Genomic DNA, 20,640 nt, shown 5'->3' on the forward strand with positions numbered 1-20,640 from the left:
CAGGCTCTCCTGTTGTTTGTTTTTCATGTTTTACCTGTGGGTTAGTTCCTTCAGACACTACGCAAGAGAAAGAAAAAAATCAGATCAGACAGAGAGAGACTAAGTAGCTGGGCTCCTCCTAGCAGATACCTCTTTGATCGTAAGTGGAGCTCAGCTTTAGCAGAAGCTCTGCTGCACGTAAAAAGAAATAAAATAAAGGCTACATTTATTCAAGACTTATAATCATTCGAGTGACATCATTAATCACCTTGAGAAGAAATCATATGTAAAATCAACACTAAATGGTTAGTTATATATGGAAAGCCCCATTTCTAGAAACTTTTTTTTATTTTAATATGACTTTTCTAACTAGGTTCATACCTAGAAAAGAACAGCTACAGGTAAGATTTACAAAAGATAAGCTCTTTATCTAAAATCCAAAAATCTAGAAAACTCAAACAAGAGATGTTCGAAATATTAAAGCCCCCCTGAAACACCGTTCACATCTTCCCTTCAGAAGTGACTCCTGAAGAAAGAAACCACATGTTGTTCCAAGGGTGTGTTATATTTTAATTCTCTGAATCCTGCCAATCCCATGTGTAGGATATGTAGATAATGAACCTATTTTCAGATTCAGAGGAGCTATCTCTTACTGTTTGCTCTGCCTTACTTCTCCTAAGTGCCCCCATTCCTCTGCTATTAGGCCTTTGGCTCCATTTTGTCTTGAGACACAATTTGCACAAGAAACAATACCCCAAAACAACAAGATACAAATAAACACAGTAACTCCAGCTTTCTTTGCAGCCTAGATCCTCAGCTGCACTGGACACAGCTGACCACTCTGTGACATCATTCAGCTCCCCTCGGGCCCCATGACAACTATGTGGGCATGGGCCACCAGCTTTTTCTCCCCAGGACTCTTCTGACAACCTTCGGGTCTTTTCAAGGGCAGAGCAAGGCAGTGAAGAGGTAGGTGTGGTAGAGGGTGCAATGGGGGTTGGGACCAGGCACAATGAGAAGTTCTCAAGGGATTGTCCCAAGGAGACTGTTCCCAAGACCGGCCGGAGGGTAGGCAAGAAAGGGCTCAAGTCAGGAGGAAAAACACATGTCAGTCCTTAACAAATGTTTTCAAATGATGAATCCCTTATCATCATATAGCACTTTACTATTTTCAAGATTTACACATATATTTGATGCTTGAGACCCATAAGGCTCATATCATTATTATTCAATTGTAAAAATAAGGAAATGGACTCTCAGAGACACTGGGTGATGTGTCCAATGTCACTCATCTAATTAAAGCCTATTCCAGCTTTTTAAAGAAACATCCATTCCATTTTAATACTAATCAAGTACTCATCAGGCTACCAGCCACTTGCTGGCATTGAGAAATATCAAGAGTTTTCAAAACATGAACCAGAATATTAGAGTTTGACCAATGTCTAGAAAGATTTATTGTTTGTACTATAAATAAGACTATGCTCATAATATTTCATTAAAACATCTTTGGGCAAAGACATAGATAATGGATATTGTTAGAGTTAATAGGCTAAACAGATCTTTTAGGATAAATGTGATTAATACAAAGATCTCAACTGCCAGAGAGCAGTGTATGGAATTTTTTAAAGGAAAATAAAGCTGAAAATCTAAATTCATACTCTCAAACTAGATGAGAGTGAATAAGAAATGTCAATAGTTCATTAATCCCTGAAGCATTACATTCTCTCTTTTTCCCTTCAATTAGTTTCAGATGTCTTTGTAGGTCATTTTACTTTAATGTGTACCTTACACTAAATCAACACAGATCAGTCCACTGTAAAGAAAAGAAATGCTTACACGCTTAGTTCATATCATCAAATTACTGAGCTGAAAACAGTTGAGAAGAGTCATGCCCTTAAGAAAGATTTTTCCGGGCGCCTGGGTGGCTCATCTGGTTGGGCGACTGCCTTCGGCTCAGGTCATGATCCTGGAGTCCCTGGACCGAGTCCCGCATCGGGCTCCCTGCTCGGCAGGGGGTCTGCTTCTCCCTCTGACCCTCCCCCCTCTCATGTGCTCTCTCTCTCATTCTCTCTCTCTCTCAAAATAAATAAATAAAATCTTTAAAAAAAAAAAAAGAAAGATTTTTCCAAGGACATAAAAATATAGATTTCATACAGATCATAATAATTCTAATTTGAAAACTTAAGATCATCTAGAATTAAAATTTAAGTCATATTATTGTTTAAGAAACATATCCCTTAGAAAAGAGAAATTATAAGAAGATCTTTATCTTTCATTATCCTCTTACTGAACAGATCACATTTTCCTGCTCCCAAATATAACATTTCATGAATAAGAAAAATAACCTTACTAAAATATTACTGTAATTTATAATTTTACTACAGATAATGTGTGCTTGAGATTCAAAACATGCCCCCATACACCATTCATAGATACAAATTTATATATTCATTCATTTGCTTAGAAGATGAGAGCATCCAATACATTAATAATTTCACATTGTGCTGAATATTACATGTAAAATGTTCTCCCTTAAAAACAACAATGAAATGCCATGAAGAAATGGTTCTTTTCAGGATTACTTAAAACACAGTTCTGTAACTAAACCCATGTGTCCTCTTGCCATTTGTATGACAATGAAGGATAGATCATTGAAAAATGACGTCTCATTGAGAGCAACTCTTCCAAAGCACCCAGCAGATAGTAAGATAAAGTGATTAAGAGTTCTTATAACTGGAACTCTTGGAATGCTTTTTTTTTTTTTTTTAAAGATTTTATTTATTTATTTGAGACAGAGAGAATGAGAAAGACAGAGAGCATGAGAGGGGGGAGGGTCAGAGGGCGAAGCAGACTCCCCACTGAGCAGGGAGCCCGATGCGGGACTTGATCCCGGGACTCCAAGATCATGACCTGAGCCGAAGGCAGTCGCTTAACTGACTGAGCCACCCAGGCGCCTGGAAAGAGAAAATCTTAAGCAGGTTCCACACTCAGTGCCGAGCCTGATGTAGGGCTCCATCTAATGACCCTGAGATCACAACCTGAGCCGAAATCAAGAGTCAGAAGCTTAACCAACTGAAGCCACCAGGTGCCCCAATAGACTCTAATTTTGATGCTTCTTTTTGTCCCTTCAAGTTGCACTAATAAGATGATAAACTACAAATTTGTTAACTTCATTTGCCATTGCATAGAGCCTGACCTTTCATCAAGCAAACTGGAGGAAGAAAGTCACTATTAAGTGGTTAATAGATGTTACACTAAAATTCCTGTTTGAGTCTATATAAACTATATAAAAATCAAGATGTTATTTTTTGAATTGGACTGACCAATTTAACTAGAAGCACTTACAAGCATAAAGTCTTAATTATTTTTTGATTGCTAAATATTCCAAAGCAACTGTTTTTTTTTTGTTTTTTTTTTAAAGATTTATTTATTTGAGAGAGAGAGAATGAGAGAGCACATGAGAGGGGGGAGGGTCAGAGGGAGAAGCAGACTCCCTGCTGAGCAGGGAGCCCAATGCGGGACCGGATCCTGGGACTCCAGGATCATGACCTGAGCCGAAGGCAGTCGCTTAACCAGCTGAGCCACCCAGGCGCCCCTCTTGGAATGCTTTTAAGCAATGTACTTGCTTATCATTCTACTCTTCTGGCTACTCTTCTCTTTTCACAATTTATCAATCCCACAGCTCTCTACTTCACTACAGTCACATGATAACGTTAGGCACTGACCAAATTCCGGAGCCTAAGAACATTCATACGGTGGTGACATGAGCTGTCTTGCGATAAAGCAATTATGTTCTCTGGTGTTGTAAGAATTAACGGCACCAGATGCCATGTTTTCCCTGGCTTCACAGAGGAGCCCGGTAATGAGACATGATATGTAAAAGGCACCTCAATTCATGCAATCTGAGCGAAAACATGAATACCAAATAAGGTGACATTATTTTTCCGAAGGTAAGCATGAAGTCTAATGAGACAGACTTGGGTGCTAGAAGTGTACTTTTCGGTGGAATATGCCTTTGGTGAATAAGGCCAATCTCGCTTTCTCAGCTCAGTCACTACAGTGAATGCACAGGAAAAACCAGACCTGTAGAAATACCATCTGTCAGAGCCCTGAGAGCTGGTCAAACATCCTTATTAAAAAAAACTGAACTGGCCTTGAGAAAGCAGCAAGACAACAGAGGATTTGAAATTTGGCCATCTATATTTGTATTTTAAGTGTCACAATTATTTTTCGTAGGTTTGCAAAAACTGTCAGCATTTCAACTCACTGAATTGATGAACTAATCAGGAAAAAGCTCCAAATAGACTCAACAACTTTGAAAAAAACACAAGCACGGAATCTTAAATTATGTTAAAAAGTTTCCTAATTCCGTAATTAAGAACTTGATTTAAGTCATTGTGTTGGCCTATTATTTTGTTTCCTTTGTTCCAGATTAAGGGCAGAGAGGAAATTATGCAAATATACCGGGTTGGAAGTGATTTCTTTCAGCTGGTAGAGGCCAGCTGGTTTCCCCTGGTAAAAAGAAAAAGGTAGAAAGTGGGAACATTGGAATAGCATGTGTTCCCAACAAGATTTTGAAAGACACTGAAATTTCTGGATGTAGCAAGTGCCTTTAGGTTCATCATTTCACCTAGTTGAAAAACAGAGGTAGAAGGATGTAAGAGGCAATGATCACCAGAATCAGCAAACGATGTCGTAGCTCTGTTCCCCAACAACCACCTTGCTCCTTGTTTTATGTAACTTATTTTATCCCACAATCGTCTTCCATTCTGCAATTCACCAGGACGATGGGATATAGAATATACTTGGTCCAAATCCTCTAAGTGCCAAACAAACATACCAAAACAAAACAACCCCCAAATAAACAAACTAACAACAACAACAAAAACCTTAGTGAAATCTGCTTACAAACACAGATTCCAGCAAGAAAAAAAAAAGTAAAAATGGGATAAACATAGTCTTTACGAAAATATCTTTACTTGGCTTTTACATACATTCCCTCTGGGAATGAGTCGGCTCTTGTTTTTCTGAAAAGTAGCTGGGACATAATGATAAGGAAAAAACAGCTCATTTTTTTTTTATTATGTTATGTTAATCACCACACATTACATCATTAGTTTTTGATGTAGTGTTCCATGATTCATTGTTTGTGCATAACACCCAGTGCTCCATGCAGTATGTGCCCTCTTTAATACCCATCACAGGCCTAGCCCATCCCCCTCCCCCCTCCCCTCTAGCTCATTCTTTAATTTCTAATGGACCATTCTGGAAGATTAAAAAAAAAAATCATTTGAATGAAAGAGGTTCATTTAGAGAGGGGTAAAATGATTTTAAAGCACGAGTTAAGTTTGAGACCGATGGTGGTAGCAGGAGTACTGGGTGATTTTCAAGAACTCCCGGGGAGGAGGAGCATGGGGCTGGTGTGCACAGGGTCTGCAGTGCCTGGCCGGCTCCTGGAGGGACGACAGGCGGCTTCACCTGCTGCTGCTACACAGTCAAGGCTCAGACGTCAGGGAGGAACCTCATGAACCCACGCCCCCATTCTTCAAGGAGATCTGCAATAGCAGCGGCCGCCTGGGCAGTAAAGAGCACAGTGATCAGAGGGAAGAAAAAAGAAGCTGCATGCAGGCGGGTCTGTGTGCGCGTGAGAAGCCGCTCCCTGACCCACGCTCCCTGTTTCTGCCCTTGGCACCTGTGTAGCCCTAGACTTGACACCTTCCTGGCTGTGCTCAGATGCCTCATCTGGAGACATGGGCACGTGTCTGCCTCCCTGGGTGGCTGTGCGGGTTAAACAAGATAATACAGACAAAGCATGGGGCGGCATTCAACACGCAGGCGTATTACAACTTTTATTTTTTTTTTAAAGATTTTATTTACTTATTTATTTGATAGAGAGAGACACAGCGAGAGAGGGAATACAAGCAGGGGGACGTGGGAGAGGGAGAAGCAGGCTTCCCGACGAGCAGGGAGCCCAATGCAGGGCTCGATCCCAGGACCTGGGATCATGACCTGAGCCGAAGGCAGTCGCTTAACCAACTGAGCCACCCAGGCACCCAAGCTTTTTTTTTTAAATTGCATTTTATTTTATCTTATGTAAGATTTATTTATTTATTTTGGAGAGAGAGAGAGAGAGCGCTTGAGCAAGGGGAGGGGCAGAGGGAGAAGGAGAGAGAGAATCCCAAGCAGCCTCTGCCACGCCAAGTGGGAAGCCAGAGGTGGGGCCCCATCCCCCGACCCCAGGATCATGACCTGAGCTGAAACCAAGAGTCAGACGCCCAACCCATTGAGCCACCCAGGTGCCGCTTTAATTGCATTTTTAAAATTGTGGTAAAATAGATACAACATAAAATTTACCATTTTAGCTATTTTGAAGTGCACAGCTCAGGGGCATTAAGTATATTCATATTGTTGTGCAACCATCACATTTATCCATCTCCAGAACTTTCCATCATCCCACACTGAAGCCATTAAACACTCCTCCCCTTTCCCCCACCCTCCCCCCCCCGCCCCGCCCCGCCCCAGCTCCTGGCAAGCACCATTCTACCTTCTGGCTCTGTGACTTTGCCTGCTCCCGCTATCTCACGTTAAGGGGAACATACAGCATTTGCCATCTCGTGGCTGGCTTATTTCACTCAGCGTGATGCCTTCCATTTTAATGGCATTATTAGTGCTAGGTTTACACTGTGAGAATGAAAAACGGTCCTAGAGAAGGCAGGCAGTCTCACTCAGCTGTAGAAATTAAGCAAATACACATTTTTTCACCCCCAAAGCAGATACTACATTGGCAACGGGGACCGTTTATTATTCGCACAAACTATCTCTTCTTCGCTAAGGTAGTTTTGTTAACCAGGAGCTGAGGAACAACTGTTCTTTGGGGCTCTCTTTAAACAACTTCCAGTGTCTCCACCAATTAGCTGTTCCAGCTCTAACATCACATCCCTCAACAGTTAACACAGAAGCAGTCCCGTGACAGTTCTCATGGGAACCCTGAGACCCATCACAACTTCTACAATGGCCTTTGAATTCCTCCCTTTCATAGGAAACACACAGAAGAGAAGCAGGTTGGAGAGCTCTTTAAAATAGCAACTTTTACTGAGCTCAAATTCAGCCCCATCACTGTCTTGGATCTTCATAGCGAAAGACATACGTAAGTCAACTCAATCATATTCAAGAGACTGTTGACAAACCTATCCTTTCCCTGCTGTTAAACTGAACTGAATTCCACAACTTCTGCACTTTCAACAGATCTTTTACCCTGAGCATTCTCTAAATATTTATTCTGTCTATGGTAGAGAGATTCATGGTTCTTTATGTCATAGGATTTGCACAGGTGCATGCATTTTTTATCTGGTTAACATTATCTGAATAAATGGTAATATCCTCAATGACAGAGACCTCATTTAATTTCACCTGGGTGGCACTCAATGCATAGCATGTGCAGGAGATTGATATTTTTGGCAATATCATAAGGTTACTTCTTTTTCTATGGTTATATTTGAGTGCATGTACAGAGGCTTTTTTAAAAACACCCAAACATCAATTAGCATTAATTATTCACAGTCTACCATGAAAGTCCACTGTAAAAGCTTTGGAGGCAGAGCTGTGAATGATTCACAAAACCCGTCGATGTGGCACTTAGCCTTGAAAGATTTCCAAGCATGTGTTTTTACTGAACATTAAACCTTATTAAATGAGGTCATGAAAATGGTCATAAACCTGGATCCAGCAGGTCGGGATCTCAGGCTCATCAGGTTTCATGCTACAATAATACCTGTGTTGATGCCAAGACAAGAGAGGCCCAAAGAAGAAAAGAAAGAAAAAGGAAAAGGAGAAAAAGAAAAAATGGGGAGGGGAATGATGTGAGGTTAGATTACTGGATTTTACATATACTGATACTGAAGGTACATTCGTCAAGCAATCCCTAGGACTTCAAAGGGAATACAAAACTAGAAACAGCTATTCTGAGGTGCTTTAAGTACTTTGTATCCCCCCTCCACCCCCATGGGCCTTTACAACCTCCCATATGGAGGAATGCAGAGATGAAAATTATTACTTTCTTTATAGGTGATAAAACAAACCTAGAGATGTTAATGGACTTGCTTCCAAATGAAGACGCAAGAGCTAGAACCAAGAAAAAAATCTTGTTCTTCTCCTTTCAATGCAGTGAGCTCTGTCCATCTAATCATGTTCTCTAATCCTATCATGTTCTCCAGTCAAGGAGAACATTTTCTGTTGTCTGTAACTAAGAAGATGAGGAGGCCCAGGATGGTACAAACCAGACTTTGTAAAGAGGGCATCTGTAGCAAAGGGTGTCGAGCCTTCAAGACTGTGGCAGATCTATTTTATGTGTTGGTGGCACAGACAAGGATCTTAGGTATGATATCAGGGGTCAGATTTTTCTCTTTCCTGATACCGAGAATGCCTCTAACCAAAATAACTGCTTATATAATTGGACCAAGGTTTAAAGACAAGTAAGTACGTTTGTGAAGTTAACAAATAACATTAAAGTCAAAATGACAGCAGGTACCTTGCCAAGAAAGACTATAGAAAGTTCTAGCTCTCCAACTCTATGGGAAGAACTGGGGAGACAGCCCCCCGGAACAACCACTTAAAGGGGAGCCCCATGGGAAGCTCTAAGGGTATAGAGCCCTTTCTGAGCTCTGATAGCCCTGAATCAACAACCTGATCATCTAGAGGCACATGCTGTCCTCGACAGTGCAATGTCTATAAACCTAAAGCCAAGACAGAATACACTTCTCATATTAACTACAGCTTGAGTCAGATGTGGTTTTTTTCTTATTTTGTGGATAGTCATTAGCTCTCTGCACAAAGTAACTTAGATATCTAAACAAAGTTGAAGCTTTTCATTTCACTTTCCAAAATTAAGGCTTGATCTTTTGACTAGTTTAGTGTTGTATACCCTTTAGTGATATCAACGGGGTGCTGCAATCTAAATGTAAGATCAGTTTTTACGAAAGGAGCTCTTTTGATGGCTGGGACTGAACAGGGGAAAACACTGTCTAATAGTTTATTCTGTAATTCTGTTAATATCTAACAAATAAAAATAACATTAGTATCTAAACCCCGGGAAACCTAATAAAATATTTACACAGAGATCCAAAGAATATACAATATTCAGTTAAATACTCACCTTTGCTAGTAGTCTACTGAATAGAAATTAAAGCATTGTTGTGTAAACTTTTATGTTTTAAAGTAATTATTAATACCTAATGTGGGGTGTATTGTTATGAAATTAGTATTGTATTGATATTATGTTGGTGCTGGCAACTGTTACAATCATTTTGAAAAGAGATATGGAAAGCAAAGCCAAAGACATAAGAACATTCAAACCCACTCACTGTGCAAATAATTCCATATCTGAGACTTTATCTCAAGGAAGTTATTTAACAGAACCCAAAACTATATGCTTAAAATTGTTATTACAGATTTATCTATAAAAAACGAAATTATAAAATGCATGACAATTCCAACAAATAAATGACCATCTTATTTAGACAAACTATGGTAAATCCGTACAATGCTATATCATGCTATGATTTAAAAATGATCTCAAAACACAGCTGAAGAAAAAAGGCAGAATCCAGAATAGTTCATATACTATAGTTACAACCATAAGAATATGTAAGCTTGGGGCACCTGGGTGGCTCAGTCGTTAAGCGTCTGCCTTCGGCTCAGGTCATGGTCCCGCGGTCCTGGGATCGAGCCCCGCATCAGGTTCTCTGCTCAGCGGAGAGCCTGCTTCTCCCTCTCCCACTCCCCCTGCTTGTGTTCCCTCTCTCACTGTCTCTCTGTCAAATAAATAAATAAAATCTTTAAAAAAAAAAAAAGAATATGTAAGCTTATGGAAAAGGACTGGGATATAATTTGCCAGAACAAAAATATTTGACCCAAAGAGATGAGACAATGGTGTTCTTATACACACACATTTCCTTATATTTTTATTTATTTATTTTAGAAAGAGTGTGCGTGCGCATGAGTGGTAGTGGGGGGTGGAGGGGCAGAAGCAGAGGGAGAGAGAGAATCTTAAGCAGACTCCCTACTGAGCCTGGAGCCAGACTCGGGGCTGGATCTCAGGACCCCAAGATCACGACCTGAGCCAAAATCAAGAGTCAGATGCCCAACAAACTGAGCCACCAGGAGCTCCATAATATTTGTTATATTTTTAATACTAATCACTTTTAATTACTTTGATGTGTAAAGCTCTCTCTCAAGTTTTTTTCAATTTTAACAATAAAAATATTTTGGCAACTCTCTGTTGGGATCGTGCAAAATTATCTTTTTCTACGAACCGATTGTTTTATGGAGCAAGGTGAAATCAAACATTCTGACATCTCCAGGTGATAAAGCCAGCATCCCTGTGATCATCCTTTAAAGCCTCCCCATGTTCATATATTAGCCACCAGGGCTTTTTAACATTGTATTTTCATTTAAATACAAGTTATCCCTGAAAAATGATGCAGAAACCTGTAGCCTTAGACCACGTATTTGTTTTATGGGAGTTGAAGGAGAGCAGAATATGCCACCCCAAAAAATTCCAAAGTGGAATAATGATTATTTTGAATTGAAGTTACTTAAGAAACAGCTGGTGCAGGCAGGATACTCTGACCCTCCTCTGTCCCCACAGAAAGCAGGGAATAAATCTCCCACATTTGGACATTTTCCATTTACCAGAAGGGTAGAAGGCATCCTTATGGCCAGAGATAGGGAATCTGAGGCCTTGTTACTTCTTCACTGATTTGCCCAAACCTTGCCAATTCTTCACAAATGTATTGTTTCTTGGCCTAAAAGGTGTAACTCCCGTCTGCTTTGGTCACTTTGAGTCTCATATTTTTATGGGCTCCCATATGTATGAAATTAAATTTGCTTTTCTCCTGTTAATCTGCTTTATTTCAATTTAATTATTAGACCAGCCAAAGAACCCAGAAGGGAAAAAGGGAAATTTTCCTCCAACACAGGTTTGGTGCCCAAAGTGGGGTTCTCCCCTAGCTGGACACTGCTCACTCCAGGGCCTCTGCAGCTACAGGATTCTGGACCCCGTGACAAGAGCCAGCAGAAGGTAAGAGTCCCTACCACATCAGTCTCCCAGATCGCTGCCTGCAGCCTCTATTGGGAACTAGAGTAGCGAGAGTCCTTTTGTATTTCTGAATTTAGATTAGCAGGAGAAAATGAAAGTTCCTCGTTCTATCTGGAAAATACCCCGGTTTTCTGTTGACCCCTTTCCTCCCGGAAATGGGCATTATTTTCTTCTGTCTCTGTCTTTTGTGTCATCTATAATAAGGAGGAAAACCAGAGGGGAGAATGCAGGCCTAGGTCTTCTAAGCCTGCTGTTTGAGCTGGCCTCACCAACTGGTACGCTCATAGTTTTCACCAGACCAGCGTCTGTTTAGATGAACTTTACTGTAGGTCCCCTAGGTAAAAATGGGATGAGGCTTTCCTTTTGTCTCGTTCTATGTCCTGCGAGCTTGGGTTATGACCAGGGAGAATATTCTCTCTGGTCCCCACCAGCCAGAAGATACATGTACCAGCCTGCATCTTGGGGACCAGTCAAATAGAATGGGATTCTGAGACCTGAAGTCATGAACACCCTTCTCTTTTGTCTTCCATGCAAGCTCTCGGGGGAATTTGTCATAAGGGGTCCCAGTCCTTAAAGGGCCTTTGTCGTCTGAGCCTTTGCTGTCTTGTTAGTGCTGGAAAAGTCCCATTCCAGGAGCACCTGCCTGGTGTCACAGATGAGCACGTCTCTGACTGGAGGCAGGGAAAAGAAGAGATGTTATTTTCCCTATGCCATTGTTACTGCCTGTGATAATGAAGGTCTTGGCTTTCTTTTTTTTAAACATTTTAATTTATTTATTTATTTATTTATTTATTTATTTATTTATTTATTTGCGAGAGAGACAATGAGAGACAGAGAGCATGAGAGGGAGGAGGGTCAGAGGGAGAAGCAGACTCCCTGCTGAGCAGGGAGCCCGATGTGGGACTCGAACCCCGGACTCCAGGATCATGATCTGAGCCGAAGGCAGTCGCTTAACCAGCTGAGCCACCCAGGTGCCCCGAAGGTCTTGGCTTTCTTAGGCTAACTCTGGGAGTGAACTTTCTGGGTCTTGTAAGGGCTGCACCTTTTGTACTCTCTTTCGGACACCTCTTGTATCCCTGGTTAAGCCATAAAAAGGCTTATTGGTTTGAGTCGCTATTGAGATTAATATAAGATCCTACTGATCAATGGCCACATGAAGGATCTTTGAATTGGAAAAATGTCTATATTGGGGGGAAACAATTGTTTTTAGAGAGCTTTTATCCTAAACAATTGTCTTACTGTATCAGCTAATCATTTCTAAATAAGACAGAATACTGAAACATTAATTACCAAGCATAAGTTTTACCTAGTTTTGGCTTATTACAGAGGAACTAAAGATATCTGAGTCTGTTAGTAAACATGTCTTGTACCACACTTAAAAATTAAACTATGAGGAAGCCTATGTTTCTATGAATTATAAAATGTATTCATAAGTTTGCCAATCTAAAGTATGCAGATATAATATACAGTTCACAATTGCTCACTTCCTAGTTTTCAGTAGAAATTATGGTTTCTAAGAGTTAAGAATGAATTCTATTTAATAAATATGATTAAAATAGAAATAGAGTAAATAAAGTAGAAATAATAAAGGAAACAAATCTTTATGCAAGAAAAGTGAAAAATGTTTTGGGGCAAGAAAAAGTATCAGATATGGCCATGAATTTTTGTTAAGAGAGAAGACAATAATTTTGTCCTAAAATACAACCGGTTATTTCAGAATGAGAAAAAGGGAAACAAAGGACAAACTAAATGGAAATAGGCGGTTGGGAAGAGAGATAGAAAGAAAGAGAGAGAATTTTATCTTGTGTAATCAAGTTGGCTGAAGTTGAATTATTAACAAAGGTTTTAAAAACAAGCTTTAATAGGGTGGTTATGTAAAAATAAATCTTAATTTTCTTTCATCTGCAAAAGGGACAAAGTTTTGTCGGATTCTTGTTCTGCTGCTGATTATGAGAGACTGAAAAATTTTTCTTTATCTTTTAGTAAATCTGCCTAGAAAGCAAAGATTTTGTGTCTTACCAAAATAATTTCCTAATCTACATTTTGTTTTAATCAGGTCTTTGATTACTTAAGAAAACTGAATCTTCTCAATATTAAATGAGCTAAGCTTTGCTCACAACTGTGTAACCTTCTGTATTTGTTTTTATAATCTTTTTTTGTCACTTTGGTTAAATAGCTAATTCAGTCTTAAATTTTGTAATATTCCATAATCGTATTTAGTCAAGTGTCCAAAACCTTTTGATATTTTTGAAGAAGCTTCCCCAAATCAAATTCTAAATGAAATCTTTTTGACCTCAAACTAAGTTTGGGATTTTCTAAAGGATCCCTAGAATATCTCAAAAGATTTATTCCCGCACCCCTTATAAAAAAAGGCAGATTACACTAATTAAGCTTATTTGATATGTTAAATTGTCAAATAAGAAGTGATGGGAAGCACTATCAAATAAGAAGTGATGCTAAACTTTCTTTAGGAAATATATATAGAAATTATTAGTATAAGTGTTCTAGAAATTGTATGAAATTCCTAAAAATCTGATGTGTCCTGGTATAATGCTGTCAGGACTGGTATTATCAGTCATAATTCTAGTAATTATTTTAAAATGTATGTTGCAGAAACAACCAAATTCCCTTGTCAATTGCCTTATAGTGAACTCTCATCAGATCTTTAACCATGGTCACTTTTAAGTCTTTTGTCATTTACAGAAGTTATTGCTTTACTCTGATGCTTTTGCAAATATGTTTCATCTTCAGAGAGGTTCATGGAGAGGACTCTGACAAGTACTCTAGAATAGAGGTTTCTGATAACCTTAAGATTGTATCACTGAACTGGGTAAGAATTTCCAGAACTAATGGAAAAATTGAATTCAAGCAGAACAAGAATTAATTACATGGGGCTAAATGAACTGATGGGGATGATTATCATTTTCATGACTTTTTGTTTGAAATACTGCTGGTTCCTTGAAGTTTTATTTCTCGAGATTTAAGAAAAACTTTTTCTTTTTCCCCCCACTCCCTGCCCCTCTGCTACCTATGACCTAGAGCAATTTGGTAAAGCCTACCCACGGACAAAGATGAAATAATTACTCTTCCTACCTGATCTCCCCGTGGATTCTCTCTCCCTCCCTCCCTTGCCCCTCCCCCTACTCATGCTCTCTCTCTCTCTCCCTCTCAAATAAATAAATGAATAAATAAGTCTTTAAAAAAAATTTTTTTTAAAGATTTTATTTATTTATTTGAAAGAGAGAGAATGAGAGACAAAGAGCACGAGAGGGAGGAGGGTCAGAGGGAGAAGCAGACTCCCTGCTGAGCAGGGAGCCTGATGTGGGACTCGATCCTGGGACTCCAGGATTGTGACCTGAGCTGAAGGCAGTCGCTTAACCAACTGAGCCACCCAGGCGCCCTTTTTTTTTTTTAAATAAGAATAAATAAATCTTTTAAAAAATGTTTCAGCAAAGCAAACTTTGAAAAGTCCATATGGTCAACTGTTATTCTTGCTGTACTTAATGTAAATAATCAGGCCAAGTTTAATGGGCCTAGACTTATTTTGCAAAAAATTAGTCTTACTTTGATTATCTTTGATAGAAATAGGGGTAACTATACAGAGAAAAATTTTGTTTCAGTGGAAAACTATAAATAAACCCTTTTGGATATCAGATTCCTGTCCTGTACTAACTGTAAAGTAACTGGATCTGAATTCTTCTAGTTTTCTCCAATATCTGGCTCTAATGTTCCAAAATAACCCATTTCCAATTTTCCAAAATTTCCAATGTTCTCCCACCCTCTGACTTGGAATCACTGAGAACTAAAACTGCTCTTTTTTTTAAAGCCATGCAAACTAAAGTTGGACAACTTGATACAAACTTTAGGGAAATCATCACAACAGCTCAAGTATAAAGAGTCTTAATGCTTATTGCTGTGTGGCCACTCATGAAGATCACCAGAGACATCCAAACTTCAAACCAGGAAATCTGTTAGATTGCTACTGCCTGTCCTCATTTTATTGGAAAATGCTTTGAGTTCAATCTAGAAATCTTGACTGATGACCTGCAGAACTCAGACTGGGTTTATAATTTGCTCAAATAATTAACCCTTATTTTTATTTTGTTTCCATAGAAATGCCTCTTACTAAATACCTAATTGTGAAATCAGCAGCAAAACGAAAGGGTAACCTACCGAACAGGAAGATATTTGCAAATGATGTATCTGATAAAGTGTTAATAACCAAAATATTTTTTAAAAATCATCCAACTCAATACCATAAAACAATGATTTAAAAATGGGCAGAGGACCCGAATAGACATTTTTCCAAAGTAGACATACAGACAGAAGACACATGGAAAGATGCTCAACATCACTATCATCAGGTAAATGCAAATTAAAACCACAATGACATATTACCTCACACCTGTCAATATGGCTAGTATTAAAAAGACAAGAAATAACAAGTGTTGGCAAGGATGTGGGGAAAAGAGAACACTCATGAACTGTTGGTGGGAATGTAAATTGGTACATCCACTATGGAAAACAGTATGGAGATTCTCAAAAAATTAAAAATAGAAATACCAAATAATCCAGTGATTCTACTTCTGTAGTATTTATCCAAAGAAAATTAAAACGCCAACTGAAAAAGATATATCCATCCCTATGTTCATGGTAGTTTTATTTACAATAGCCAAGATATGAAAGTACCCTAAGTGTCCATCAATAGATGAATGGATAAAGATGTGGTGAGTGTGTGTCTGTGTGTGTTTATACTTATTTAAAAAAAGCCATAAAAAATGAAGTCTTGCCATTCGTAACAACATGGATGAAACTACAGAGTATTATGCTAAGGGAAATAAGTCAGACAGAGAAAGACAGATACGGTATGATTTCACTTATATGTGGAATTTGAAAAACAAAATAAATAAACAAACAAAACCGGAGACAGACTCATGGATACAGAGAGCAAACTGGTGGTTGCCAGAGGGGAAAGAGAAGTGGGGCGTTGGTCAAAATAGATGAAGGGGATTAAGAGATATAAACTTCTAGTTATGAAATAAGTAAGTCATGGAGATGTGAAGCATAGCACAGGGAATACAGTCAATAATATTGTCGCAGCTTTGCATGGTGACAGATGGTAACTAGATTTATTATGATGAGCATTTCACAGTGTATATAAATGTCAAACTACTATGCTGAATACCTGAAACTAATATAATATTGTACGTCATCTATTTAATTAAAAATTAAAAATGGTAAAAATTAAATTAAAAAATTCTTAACTGATTTATTTTCAAGACGAAGAAAACCAATTCAGTAAAATACTGGAGCAATTTACCAACTGAACTTCTGAATTGTGAAACTCCTTGGGGATTTCAAAGGTGGGCCTGGAGAGCAGAATATGCTACCCCAAAATAATTCATTCTTTTAAATTAAAGTTACTCAAGAAACAGTTGGTGCAAGAAGGACACTCTGAACCTCCTTTGTCCCCAAGAGCAGAAAATAAATCTCCCATTTGAAGACACCCTCCCTGTACCAAGAGAGTAGAAAGTGTCCTTACCACCAGAGAGAGGGAATTCAAGTCCAAAAGTCCTGTATGAACAAACCTTGTTACTCCTTCACTAATTTGCTACTTCAAGCCCAAACCCCTGTTTTGTTAATTCTTCACAAATGTATTGTTTTTTTTAAAAACACTGCCTGCTTTAGTCATTTCTTTGAGTCTCGTATTTTTATGGGGTTCCCGTATGTACAAAATTAAATTTGTTTTTTTTTCCTGTTCATCTGTTTCATGTCAATTTAATTATGAGAGCAGCCAAAGAATCCAGAAGGGAAGAAAGGGAAAGTTCTCCTCCCCTACAGAATACATGGGCTCCTGTCAACGTCCTGTTTTTTCCCTTCTCAACTGCTATAGCAATAGAAAGGTAAAGAGAAAGAAAGAATAATAATTCAAAAATTACTAGACTTCTTAGAACATTTAATCTCCTTCATCTTTTTTTGTTCTTTCAGACTGATTGTATTTCAGGAGCTCTGGTGCTTTACTGTTTGGGAGTTGAGGGCCACAGTGAGCATCTATGGAACTAGAAAATGAGAATGTATATGTAGACTCAAATATTTGCATATCATTTCCGGAGGGTTTGCACTTGCCTTCTCCCAGCCCTCTGATCCCAGGTCCGCAGATATCCAATTAGGAGTCCCACTTCGCAGGACCGTTATTTATTTTAATCTCTCTTTCTTCCAATATGCAAATCAAAAACAGCTCACAAATTTCCCTTGCTGCCTCTCCTAGAGATCATGGTTTTGGATCTCAGAGCTAAGTTCTTTCATTATTAGCCATGGTAGAAAATGTAGATAGGTAAGTGCATTCCCTTAGTAACAGTAGGTACTGTGCTAACCAGTCTATATGCATTGCGATTTTTAAGAAAAGTTCTTACCACTACTGGAAACGCAGATATTAGTATTCTTAATTTTATAATTCAGAGATGATAAAAATTTGCTGATCACACTGTTATTATTAAGGGAATGGTCTAATAGTCAAAGTCAAGTCTGACTGGATTCAAATACTTTGCTCTTAACCACAGTCAAAAAAAATGAAATTGCAGGTAACGTGCTAAATAAACAGAAAAGCCTGCACAAGTCTGACAGGTCATTTTTGTTGGAAGGAAGGGAGGCAAGGACATAGAGGGAGCGCCCATCTTGATCTAAGAATTATGGTACACATTTTCAGTCATAAAGAATATTCAAGTTCAAGAAACTTAACAATGCAACAGCACCAGAATTCATAAAAAGGTAACAAACGCACTTAATACTAGTCAGAGTCATATTTTTTGCCCTAGACAGTGAAAAAGTAATTATCAATACCAAATTTTACTGGTTTATTAATTTCACCTCAATCTAAGATAAGAATTAAATGTATGGTTTCTAAATGTGTTTTTGTGATTTGGGATTTGCCATGATTTTAAAGTACGACTGATATAAAAGCTGAAATCATACTTGATTAGAACAAAAATAAGGGCCATGTAGCTTATTCAGCCTCCTAAAAAGTTATTCTATAATACATATACATATTCACATAAACATATGCATAGATACATATGGATTTTAAAATGATCTCCCTTTATATGATTGTCCAAATTGAAAGAATAACTTCTGTCATTATTGGGGAGTTTTGAGAATGACTGGATGAAGGTGTAAAATGGAAACAGAATTGTCTTTATAAAGACTTATTTTAAATTTTAACCATTAAGGCAAAAATCCACGTATTTATCAGCCTATTCAAACACTGGTATTAGTTAAAATGAGAAGTGATTAGGTCATAGGAAACAAAAATCTAGGATCGGGGGAGAGAAAGTAGTTTAAAAGGATAAAACGTCCCTGTCTCCATCATCCTTCACAGAACTGAAATTAACTGTACGATAAACCACTCAACTATTTTGAAGTCATCTACACTGACATCCCAATTCAATAACTGTGACGTTTTTGTGCCCAACTTCACTGCCGAAAATATTCAAAATGACCACTGGAATGCGTTGGGCAATTTGGGATACTTAGCAATTTGGGTTCGGGATTATACATTTTCCTAATTCGTAAGAGAATTCCTCTGCAGAAACAGCCATAACAGCTATTTTGTGTGTGATCACATTCTTAGAAAGCAGGCAAGTTTACGGGAAAGGATGATTCCAGATGCCCCTCAGAACAAACAGGTACTGAATAATTTCTAAATTAAATATTTGCGAGTGGCCACTTTAGAATTAGTGTGCACATTGCCATGCACGCCAGAGCCTAAAGAAATGTAACTGTGCCATGCAAAATTTAACGGGGCAAACACAAAGAAGGAAAAGGGTGTGCTTAGAAAATTTTAGATGAAATATAATAAAAGATCATTAAAAGCACATAGATTAAGTGACTCATCCCACAGTTTCCTGATTGTGCTAATACTTTCATCTGATGTAACACGTGATTACCATACACAGGTATTTCTCAGCAAGTATTTTTGTTTTTTCGTTAGATGAACTTAGTGTGGATTAGAGCTGAGGTACCTTGGAAAGAATTTCTAGGCAAGCTGTATTTTATTGATTTTAAAAAGGTATTTTTGTGTCCTATTAGCACAGATCTTTGTAACCTTAGGGTTTTTCTTTTTACAGGCTCTAATTTACATTTGGGTTCTAGAACGATGATTACTTTTCTTGGAAGCCTTCCCTTAGAAAGGGCCCCCATAATGATGTGATCTTTACTTTCAAAGATCCATCTCGAATCAAAAGACCCAAACATCCAATCTTGGCACAGTAAAGCTCTGTGCTTAGGTTTTTTTAAACATTAGAGACTCCCATTTCTGTATTTCATTAAATTCACAAATTTTTGAAGTGACAAGCAATGAAATCTGAATTTGCAGCCAGGCAGGAAGTCAAATCATCTTGATTTACATAGAAAGGCTTCTGGGAAAAAAAAAAAAAAAGCAGCTCAGTGGCCAGGCTGTCAGTATGATGCTCAATGCAACAAGTGACTGACCGTCCACAGCTGGAGAAAGCATTTCCATTTTCCAGCATCTCCCAGGCTCTTTCTCTCCCACAAGCTACTACACTGATCTCAATTACATACAATTTAAAAACCAGAGTTAAAGTTTTTCTTGCTTAAACCCCTCCGGAACATTTACATAATCACATTGCAAATGACATTTCTGGCAAGATAAGCAAAACTTTTAAAAAGTGAAGCAACGAACCTGATTGAGCTTGAGCTCGCTAACAATAAAGGACATTCCTGTTTTCTTTAAACCACACCTTGCATCTGGCCTGCCTCCCTGCCCGAGTGCTTACCCCAGGAATGATGTACTTAGTCTGAGGAGACATGAGGCGTCTGTCAAGCATGCCAGCCCCGTTCCAAGTGGACCCAGCTCTCCAGGGAGCAAGAATGTGCTTCACAGGGGCAAGAATTCAATAAAAAAGCTCAAGGCAGCCAAGTCTTGCTTTGCTGACCGGCATATCAACTGCTCTCCTTTTCCTTGCTGGCTTGAGGTGTGCGTCCTTAGCCAGCCAGTGTGACTTTCTAAAGTTCTTCAGATTATAACAGTTCTCTCTGTTCTGGAATCACTTAGGCATCGCAGACAAGCTCATCAGTCAATTAACAAACGCAAGTGGGAGGGTCTTTTTCTCCTTCCAATTACGTCAGCTGGCTTGCAAGAGCAAAGCCTGCAAACTTGTGAAAGCAACTAACATTTCATCAATGTCAGATGGGAGCCTCCCAGGCAACACTGGCAACATCGGTGCTTAAGGATACTTTCTTTACTATAGAACAACAGATTGCACAGCTGGACGAGTTGTCCAGGTTCAAGAAAACTACTAGACTGTGAAAAAAGTCTGGAACACAAGCGAGAATGTTCTTGTGCTTACATCCGTTGAAGAAGTATTTCCTCCTTTGCATACAAGAAAGTGATCTCTTTCTTTTGTGGTCACCTTTCACATTTTCCTTGTGCATGAAAAATACAATTTTTTTTTTCACACAGCCAAATAAATACCACTTGGATAAATTTAATTTTATTTCAACTGAAAACATCTTTTCACCCAAAGACGACTTTTAAAAAACGGAACAGT

At 38.6% G+C, this 20,640-nt stretch overlaps 1 protein-coding gene across 5 annotated transcripts in view; it reads right to left on the reverse strand.

The window, feature by feature from the left end:
* The window catches only part of CACNB2 (calcium voltage-gated channel auxiliary subunit beta 2), a 382,283-nt gene that overhangs the window by 167,671 nt on the left and 193,972 nt on the right, over positions 1–20,640 (reverse strand). The window lies entirely within an intron of this gene.

The sequence above is a fragment of the Neomonachus schauinslandi genome, chromosome 5 (genome assembly GCF_002201575.2).
Source record: "Neomonachus schauinslandi chromosome 5, ASM220157v2, whole genome shotgun sequence".
NCBI lineage: Eukaryota > Metazoa > Chordata > Mammalia > Carnivora > Phocidae > Neomonachus > Neomonachus schauinslandi.